This window comes from Elgaria multicarinata, chromosome 23 (assembly GCF_023053635.1).
Source record: "Elgaria multicarinata webbii isolate HBS135686 ecotype San Diego chromosome 23, rElgMul1.1.pri, whole genome shotgun sequence".
Classification (NCBI taxonomy): Eukaryota; Metazoa; Chordata; class Lepidosauria; order Squamata; family Anguidae; genus Elgaria; species Elgaria multicarinata.
In genome coordinates, this window is record NC_086193.1 from 5,344,654 (window position 1) to 5,355,642 (window position 10,989).

Consider the following 10,989-nt stretch of genomic DNA (forward strand, 5'->3'; position numbering starts at 1 on the left):
TTCTTTTTAAAGGAGACTAACATTACTATGCAATAGATGTTTGTTTGGGATGTGGGGGGGGATAGCGAATAACTTTTTCAGGTACTCTAAGTACTGGATGTGAATGTTTTCGATAAGTGCGAGGGGTGGGATTGTAAAATAGTTCAACCTGACTTAGCCCCACTTTTTCTACTTTGGATAATCCCCTGTCCCTTGACAGCAAGTGAAACACCTGGATTCTCACGCCCCCCCCATATCTGTTGCTTGCTTTTTATAACCATGCAATCTTCTTTGGGGTGGAGGGGAGCAGGCTAAAATGTGACATAGGGGTAAAGCAAGCTGCAACATGTGATAAAGTGTTGTGCATTGCTGTTGTTTTTAAAAGAAGAACTTTTATTGTAGGTTTTACTGGTTGTAGATTTTAGTCTTACCGGAAGAAATACTTGAACACACAGCTGTACGTGAATGCCTTTCGGTTAGGAAAAGTGATCAGAACACTGCAAGCTATAGCTTTTAAGCGCGTTTTGGGGGTGACGTGTTTAACCCTTTCCGGACAAGAAGTGAAAGGTTCTCTTGTCGGCATCTGGGACAAAGAGTGTCCGTTGTCCCAGCGCGAAGGATACCAAGCACTTTGGGAATTGCCTTGTTAGAAAGCTGGGAGTTTCTCTCTGGCTTACAAATGTTAAATCTGTGGGGAAAACCTGTTCCTCGTCGTGGGTCCTCCACCTGTCCTGAAGCACAGAATTAAACGGGCTGGCACAGAAAATACAGGGCCCCCCCTGAGTTTCTGGATCGGAACTCCCGATGGTTAAACAGGTTCTGAAGCTAGTTTTAAATGTAGCAGCAGAAACAGAAAAGCAATTGCTGATTTTTTCCTGGCTTTTCATGGGGTGTCCAGGCTTTAAAAAGAAGAGTGTTGGAAAAGCACCCAGCCACGCTTCTGAAAAACAGGGGAGTTTCAAAAGTTGCAGGTATAGAAGCTGTTTTTTCCTTTTTCAAGTGCATCCATGGTGGGCCCAGAATCGGGGCCCTTAATCAGCACAGTCCATTGGCACTGCTGGCTACAGCGATGATCCGGCCGGCAAGTGCTTGGTCCTACTCAAGGAGCAGATGTCTGTATGGGATGCCATCTCGTCTTTGCAATCCTACTTTGGAGGACTTCTTCCTCTTTCTCCCTAGTTCATTACTTAAAGGGCCCGAAAACAGGGGTGCTAGAAGCCCCTATGACATGCCCAGGTTGAGTTAGCTTGTGCAATCCGGCTTCCACGCCTTTCCCACCGTGTCTCTTTCCAATATGGACGCTTCTCAGGATTATTTCAGCTTGTGAAGGATTGCTCAGAGAGCCTTCTTCTACTTTCATCTCTTTTCGCCTTGTGCCCGATATTTATAAACAGAAACACACACAACCAGCATTACCCGTTGGGCAGCTGTCTGGGAACGCCGGGCGTTGCAGCCCAAAAAGGTTGGGTAACGGTGTCGTAGACGCTGCCTGAAATGTGCAGAATCGTGCAACAGAATTGCGCATGGCTGCAGAATAAAATAATCTGGACTGCTCTTGCAATTCTTTCCCTTAGCACTGTTTATTTTCGCATGCACACCCCCTGTGCGCAGAGATGAACATGGTGGGTTCCCCTTCTCCCTTCGAGTAAGCAAGAACGGTGTATAAAGGATTACGGCACAAGAAAATAACCCGATTCTCTAAAACAACCCAGCACATTTATTTTTAAAGGAATGGGGTGAGTGGGAACCAAAACAATTAGACACTTTGTCAAGTTCACCTCTTGCTTCCAGGGCGGTGAATGATTTGCATCGTTGTGGGGAACAGGTCAAGTGTAGCTCAAAGTTGGGCCCACACTGTCCTGGCCCCATTTTGATGGGATGGCAGTTCTGTGGTTTGTAGAAAAAGAGGCAATGGTGTTGTATGGCACTTGGGTGGGGCGTGAGACTGCTTTGAAATGGGACGCCTTGCCTCTTGAATTGCAGGGGTTGATCAGGTTGCTGTCCTGATTTTGGCTGACTTTGTAATATGAAGGGTACGTCAGCAGCTCAGAAATTGGCCGTGCCCATCACGATCTCTGCAGCCAAGATGGTGGGAGGTGTCCTGGTCTGTGATTTGGCCTCAGTGCCCCTGTTCAGAAGACACCTTCAACCATGGCTTTAACCACGGTGGTTAAGCCAGAAAGCCAGGCCGTGTTCAAAGCCTTAAACCATGGCTTAAACTACAGTGAATAATGCAAAAAGCCTTATTCACCATGGTTAAAGCCGTGGTTTAAGGTGTCTTCTGAACACAGCCCAGCTTTCTGGCTTAACCACTGTGGTTAAAGCCGTGGTTGAAGGTGTCTTCTGAACGGGGCCATTGTGGTGCATACTACTCAAATTGGGAGCCTGATAGCAAGTTTCCTCTCTCCTGAATTCCTTGTGTGACGAAGACCAGGATTTGATCATTTGGGGGCACCCCAGTCTCATGATGCAGCTCAGCTAGAAATTGGTGTACTCGCATTGGTGATTTACGATTGGTTCGGATGTTTTAAAGTTGGACCGGCGAAAGAAAGAGCCACTTTCCAATTTATACCATGGCAGTCTAACATCCTGGCTAATGAATTCCATTGCTTTCAGGGCAGAACTAACATGTCTCCGTTTGTTTCAATGGGACTTCGTCTTGACTAGTGTTTGAGCTAGACTTCCACCTTCCTCCTCTGCCGTATTTAGCCTTTTGGGATTTATCTCTGTGGCTCAGTTACTTGCGTTTTTTAACTTCGTTCCCAGAACACGAGTAAAATCTGTGTGGCCCTAGACTTTCTCCCTTTCTTGGCTTCCCCGACTGTGAACCTTTTTGTGTGTGTGACCAAAATTGGTGGTGCTTAGATTTTCTCCACCTCTCAATTCAGAGACGAAATACACACTTTTGTGGTGGATATTTAGACTACATGCTTAAAATTTGTTCTTGAACGTGCATGGATCTCCAAGGAATTCTGGAGTGCATTCTCTCCATTAGTCGACATCAAGCAATGAATTCCTCTGGTTTGGAAGCCAGAAGAGTTAAGCTGAGTTTAAAGTTACTAGTCCCCATAGTAAAATATGTCTCAGTCTCTGGATGGGTGTGGGAACTCCTTTAGTATGTTCTTTTCATATCCTCTGAACCCACTAGTCTTTCTCAAGATTGCTTTCCACATTTATGCTCTGGTTTGGTTTGTATTATTTCTCCTCTTCCCCCCTTCTTGAACTGTGCACAGATTAACCCGTACTTGCCAAAGTTTTTTTCTTTTCAACTCCTCCCGTATTTTTCTTTATAAAATCTTTTTTTCCCTTTAGAAAGCATCTTGTTTCGTACCTCCATGAGTTTTATTTAGCTGCAAATTTGGAGTGGGAAGGGGGGAGAAAAATGTCTTGACCCGTCTTTGATTTAATGTGTCTCCCCCCCCCCCACCTCCTCCTCGATTTTAAGTCTATTTAGAACTTGTTAGTAACATTTTACTGTGAAACCTGTTTCTTTTTTTATGAGAAAAATCAGTCCAGGAGAAATATTTTTTCCTCTGGTTTCCGTAAAAAGACTGCCAAAGGTTCGGTGTTTTGACATGAAGTCACCTTACTCTGCTCCTGGGGCTGACTATACATGCAAGATTCCTCCAGCAAGGGACTGGTTTAAAAATGAGAAATAAATAATAATAAAAAAAAACTTAACATAAAATAAAATAAAAAACTTAAAAAAAAAAAAAACCAAGCACTTTATTATGTACCAGGTGAACTGATTCAGCTTGATGGAACTTTTTCCTTTGTAACACCTTGTTGATGCCAGATTTTTTGTATTGTTTTGTAAGAATTTAATAAATGCATTGAAACACACAAAGGCCCTGAGTATTGAGTGTTTGCATATTCATGTTACGTAAGTTCCTCCTAAAAGTTGCATGGGGGGGGGGAATATCTGTGCCTTCAATGTCAGCAGACAACACATATCACAATTAAAGCCACACAAAATAAACAGTCCATTTAGTCTGACCCCCCCTCAATGTCAGAAATTGAGAGATCATCCTTCTTGAAGACCTCCGGGACAGGAGAATCCCCACCCCATAACTGGTTACATTCTTGGATATCCTCTTACCATCAGTGATGCGGGGTGGAAAATTTCCAATGCTTTATCTTCATGCGATTATCTCTAGCATACATGTATGCCTTTGAAATACATATATGTATGTCTCAGTGTGAAATGGAAATAATAGAATCATAGAATCACAGAATAGCAGAGTTGGAAGGGGCCTACAAGGCCATCGGGTCCAACCCCCTGCTCAATGCAGGAATCCACCCTAAAGCATCCCTGACAGATGGATGTCCAGCTGCCTCTTGAAGGCCTCTAGTGTGGGAGAGCCCACAACCTCCCTAGGTAGCTGATTCCACCGTCGCACTGCTCTAACAGTCAGGAAGTTTTTCCTGATGTCCAGCCGGAATCTGGCTTCAACTTCAGCCCATTATTCCGTGTCCTGCACTCTGGGAGGATCGAGAAGAGATCCTGGCCCTCCTCTGTGTGACAACCTTTTACGTATTGGAAAAGTGCTATCATGTCTCCCCTCAATCTTCTCTTCTCCAGGCTAAACATGCCCAGTTCTTTCAGTCTCTCTTCATAGGGCTGTTTCTAGACCTCTGATCATCCTGGTTGCCCTCTTCTGAACACGCTCCAGCTTGTCTGCGTCCTTCTTGAATTGTGGAGCCCAGAACTGGACGCAATACTCTAGATGAGGCCTAACCAGGGCCGAATAGAGAGGAACCAGTACCTCACGTGATTTGGAAGCTCTACTTCTATTAATGCTGCCCAAAATAGCATTGGCCTTTCTTGCAGCCATATCGCACTGTTGGCTCATATTCAGCTTGTGATCTAGAACAATTCCGAGATCTTTCTCGTTTGTAGTATTGCTGAGCCAAGTATCCCCCATCTTGTAACTGTGCATTTGGTTTCTATTCCCTAAATGTAGAATATTGACAGTGAAATATTGTAATATTGACAGTGAAAGTGAAGGTGCCCCAACCACCATAGGAGAAGAGAGAAGAACTCTGTTGATGAATGGTTCTCAGCAAATCATGCACTTTGGGTGCTATAAATAAATAGCACGTCAACATTTACATAGAATAGTAGAGTTGGAAGGGGCTGTAAGGCCCTTGAGTCCAACCCCCTGCTCAACGCAGGAATCGGAGTTGGGTTTTTCAATACCGTTAAAAAATCGATACCGTTGGGTTTTTTATTTTATTTTTTACATTGTAGGGAAAGTACTATTTTCTTTACAAGTATTCCAATTTATTTATTTATTTATTTATTGCATTTTTATACTGCCCAATAGCCAAAGCAATCTGGGCGGTTCACAAAAATTAAAACCATCATAAAACAACCGACAGGTTAAAAGCACAAATACAAAAAAATACCGTATAAAAAGCACAACCAGGATAAAACCACGCAGCAAAAGTGATACAAGATTAAAATACAAAGTTAGAACAGTAAAATTTAAATTCCAGTTAAAATTAAGTAGGATATAGAACCTTCCCACCCAGGCCGGAGTTATGATAAGGAATCTGCCAAAAATAAATAAATCTGTGCAGTTGCTTAGACATCCATTTGCATCTTTATAGAGTCAGCGGTGTTCCCAATGCTTATGCCTGATTTATTTGGATTTGGCTCATTCCATCCCCAAGACATTAGGTGAGTTGTCATTTTTAGACCATGAAAGAACTGCTGTGCTGAAATGAGGATGCCCACTATGTCTCTGAATGATTTGCTGGTATAGCCTTGCTTATAGATCACTGCATTGAGTATGGCTGAATGCACCCACTGGTTTACCTGTCCTCAGAAGTGCCATGCCCAGAACGGTGACAGATGATCATAAGAGGGTCTCCTCTAAATGCAGGTGATTCTTCACAAGTCAAAAGCAAATTTTAATTCAGAAAAATGGAGCACTATCTTGAAGGGGGGAAACAGGATATAAACCCCTAAATAAATTAGATACAACATGAACATTAACCCCCAAAAAGTAGGTGAGAGAACTACACATGTATACGGGAAGCCTAAAATGCAAATCAAAGGTGATTTGTATTAATTTATTTTATTTATTTATTTATTACATTTCTATACCGCCCAATAGCCGGAGCTCTCTGGGCGGTTCACAAAAATTAAAACCATTCAAAATATAAAACAACAGTATAAAACCATAATATAAAATACAATATAAAAGCTCAACCAGATAAAAACAAAACAGCAGCAATGCAAAATTACAAATTTAAAACCATGTTATTTAAAATTTACAGACTGTTAAAATGCTGGGAGAATAAAAAGGTCTTCACCTGGCGTCTAAAAGCATATAATGTAGGTGCCAAGCGAACCTCCTTAGGGAGCTCATTCCACAGCCGGGGTGCCACAGCAGAGAAGGCCCTGCTCCTGGTAGCCACCTGCGTCACTTCCTTTCGCAGGGGCTCGCGGAGAAGGACCTAAGCCATCAATCTTGACATTCTCTGCGTTCTCACCAGTGAGGAACGGAGAGCCAGGGATATTCAAGCTCATTCATTCATTTATTCACTATCTATCTATACTGCCGAAGCACCGAAACTCTCTGGGTGGTTCAGAAAAATTAATAACCATTAGAAATATATTATACAAAGTGCAAAAGGATTTACATAAAACATCGCCGGCACACACCCCTAAAACATGTTTTTGTTTTCTCCAAACTTCATTTCAAAACTTGGTTCACCTCACTCCTGTTTCCGTTGATGACCTGGTTTTTTGGTTCATTTGAACAGGAAAGTGCACATTTTTCAAAAGTGCACATCCCACCCCCACCCCCGCATTGACTATAGTGTGAAAAGATGCATTTTTCAAAGATGCAGTTTTTTAAAATGCAATCACAATTTTGGGAATGTCTGGATGTGTGTGTGTGTGTTTTTAAAGGCACACCTGTTCATGCTCAGGGTAACAAATACGACAAGTCCAGATGATTTGCAAACAGAAATGAACTCCTCGTGCATTCCTATTACCGAGAGACTAAGCTCAGAAGCTATGCTGCATTCAACAGGTGGGTCCAGATTTATTTATTTATTGTTTAAACTTACGCAGCTCTAAAACTGGGAGCTACCTACTAGCTATGCCTTCCAGCTGCATTTATACTGTGGTGTCTAGCAACCTCTAGTGTTCAGATAGGGCATTCAGTTATGGAAAGATGATCCTGCTAAAACATCTGGCTTTTTACTGTGTGGCTGCCTGCAATAAGAAAAGTTCTCTTCCCTCCCCACTAATGGGGGGGGGGGGGAACGCCCTTCTTCCTTGTTTCCAAAAATATACCAAACCAAAGATCCCTTCCTTCCATGGATGGTGGAATTTTGTTAACCAGAATTTTGTTACACCTTCCCCTAAACACTCCTTCCCACCCGTCACCCTCTTCCAGTACAATTTGCATTAAAAAACACATTTTCCCCTTTCTAATATCAAAACTCCTCACAATTGATGTTTTTATGTAAAAAAAAAGTAAGTGAAAAATGCCTCTGGCATCACATGCAAGTTTGGAAAGCAGGTAGTGCAGAATTTGGTGACCAAGTTGACTGGGACTAGGCAATGTGATCATATAAGGGAGGGCCTTTTCAGTGGTGGCCCTCCAATTGTGGAATGATCTCCCCAATGAGACCCGCCTGGCACCAACATTGATATGCTTTAATTCAAGGGATCCCAATCAAGAATGCATGCATTCCGTTAACCATTTTGAGGTTAAGCAGCCTGGTTTAGCGTGCCGTCTGAATTCCGTTAACCATTTTGTGGTTAAGCAGCCTGGTTTAGCGTGTTGTATGAATTCCGTTAACCATTTTGTGGTTAAGCAGCTTGGTTTAGCGTGCCGTTTGAATTCCGTTAACCATTTTGTGGTTAAGCAGCTTGGTTTAGCGTGCCGTTTGAATTCCGTTAACCATTTTGTGGTTAAGCAGCTTGGTTTAGCGTGCCGTCTGAATTCCGTTAACCATTTTGTGGTTAAGCAGCTTGGTTTAGCGTGCCGTTTGAATTCCGTTAACCATTTTGTGGTTAAGCAGCTTGGTTTAGCGTGCCGTCTGAATTCCGTTAACCATTTTGTGGTTAAGCAGCCTGGTTTTGCGTGCCGTCTGAATCCCGTTAACCATTTTGTGGTTAAGCAGCCTGGTTTAGCGTGCCGTCTGAATTCCGTTAACCATTTTGAGGTTAAGCAGCCTGGTTTAGCGTGTTGTATGAATTCCGTTAACCATTTTGTGGTTAAGCAGCTTGGTTTAGCGTGCCGTTTGAATTCCGTTAACCATTTTGTGGTTAAGCAGCTTGGTTTAGCGTGCCGTCCGAATTCCGTTAACCATTTTGTGGTTAAGCAGCCTGGTTTAGCGTGCCGTCTGAATTCCGTTAACCATTTTGTGGTTAAGCAGCCTGGTTTAGCGTGCCGTATGAATCCCGTTAACCATTTTGAGGTTAAGCAGCCTGGTTTAGCGTGTTGTCTGAACGGGGCCCGAGGCTGAACGGTCCTACACTCTTTATAACCCTTTTCCTTCACTGCTACCACCGTAGAACACCTGTACCCAACCGTAGGAATCTAATTCCAGTTTTATAAAACAGAATAACTTTTAATTTTTTTTTAAAAAAAGTAAATTTATGCAGTTTACAAAGCTTATGGTTGCATCAGTTTCAATAAAGCCCACTACGGTAACACTACGTACAAAACAAAAACACACGAGAGCAAGGACTAAGAAATCGAAAGCCATCTTTTCTTGACTGTGTTATATAGAGGCATGCTTTTAAAATTAAATTCAGACCACCTCTTTTTAACAAATATCCCTCAATTTAGAAGACCCCTTTCCCCCAATACATTGAAAGCCTCCTTTTCTTGAGCCGAAAAGACCTCTTCCCCTCAACTAAAAAAATAATAATCTTAGTATCGAAAACATATTCTCCCAAAAGCCCCCTAATAGAAGCCCCCTCTCAATAACAACTTAAAAGCCCCCTTTCTCGTCTCTCAATTTCAAAACTTCTCTTTCCTCATAATGAAAGTCCCATCTTCCTAATGATAAAAGTCCCATTTATAATAAAAACCTTCCTCTTCGTCACAAAACCCCATTTCCTCTCAGTTATACCCCCAAAAAGTGACTTTTCTTAAGAAAAGCCCCTCCTCAGTTTCAAAGCTTAGAGCATGATCCTATGCTTTTAAATTATATATTGTTTTAACTTGTTTCCCGGTTTAATTTGTTTTTAGCTGTGTATATTTACTGTTTTTATACTGTATGCTTTTATCTGTAGGCCGCCCTGAGACCTTAACCGATATAGGGCGGGATATAAATGTTTTAAATAAATAAATAAATAAATAAATAGGCTCTTCTGACATCACCATGAACATGGATGGCGCTATATAAATATTAATAATTCTTGACAGGGGGAAAAAAAACTCCTACAACTCCCAGCATGCCCCAGGCATTGTTTTAACTTGTTTCCCGGTTTAATTTGTTTTTAGCTGTGTATATTTACTGTTTTTATACTGTATGCTTTTATCTGTAGGCCGCCCTGAGACCTTAACCGATATAGGGCGGGATATAAATGTTTTAAATAAATAAATAAATAAATAAATAAATAGGCTCTTCTGACATCACCATGAACATGGATGGCGCTATATAAATATTAATAATTCTTGACAGGGGAAAAAAAAACTCCTACAACTCCCAGCATGCCCCAGGCATTGTTTTAACTTGTTTCACGGTTTAATTTGTTTTTAGCTGTGTATATTTACTGTTTTTATACTGTATGCTTTTATCTGTAGGCCGCCCTGAGACCTTAACCGATATAGGGCGGGATATAAATGTTTTAAATAAATAAATAAATAAATAAATAGGCTCTTCTGACATCACCATGAACATGGATGGCGCTATATAAATATTAATAATTCTTGACAGGGGGAAAAAAAACTCCTACAACTCCCAGCATGCCCCAGGCATTGTTTTAACTTGTTTCCCGGTTTAATTTGTTTTTAGCTGTGTATATTTACTGTTTTTATACTGTATGCTTTTATCTGTAGGCCGCCCTGAGACCTTAACCTATATAGGGCGGGATATAAATGTTTTAAATAAATAAATAAATAAATAAATAAATAGGCTCTTCTGACATCACCATGAACATGGATGGCGCTATATAAATATTAATAATTCTTGACAGGGGAAAAAAAAACTCCTACAACTCCCAGCATGCCCCAGGCATTGTTTTAACTTGTTTCACGGTTTAATTTGTTTTTAGCTGTGTATATTTACTGTTTTTATACTGTATGCTTTTATCTGTAGGCCGCCCTGAGACCTTAACCGATATACGGTGGGATATAAATGTTTTAAATAAATAAATAAATAAATAAATAAAATAAATGGCTCTTCTGACATCACCATGAACATGGATGGCACTATATAAATATTAATAATTCTGACAGGGGAAAAAAAACTCCTACAACTCCCAGCATGCCCCAGGCATTGTTTTAACTTGTTTCCTGGTTTAATTTGTTTTTAGCTGTGTATATTTACTGTTTTTATACTGTATGCTTTTATCTGTAGGCCGCCCTGAGACCTTAACCTATATAGGGCGGGATATAAATGTTTTAAATAAATAAATAAATAAATAGGCTCTTCTGACATCACCATGATCATGGATGGCGCTATATAAATATTAATAATTCTGACAGGGGAAAAAAAAACTCCTACAACTCCCAGCATGCCCCAGGCATTGTTTTAACTTGTTTCACCCTGAGGCCTTAACCGATATAAATGTTTTAAATAAATAAATAAATAAATAAATAAATAAATAGGCTCTTCTGACAGCACCACGAACATGGATGGCGCTATATAAATATTAATAATTCTGACAGGGGAAAAAAAAACTCCTACAACTCCCAGCATGCCCCAGGCATGGCTGGGGCATGCTGGGAGTTGTAGTTTTTTTCCCCGCGCGTAAGATTGCGCTGTCATTTATTTTATTTGCGACGTGTTGATTTGCCTTTCTGCAACTAA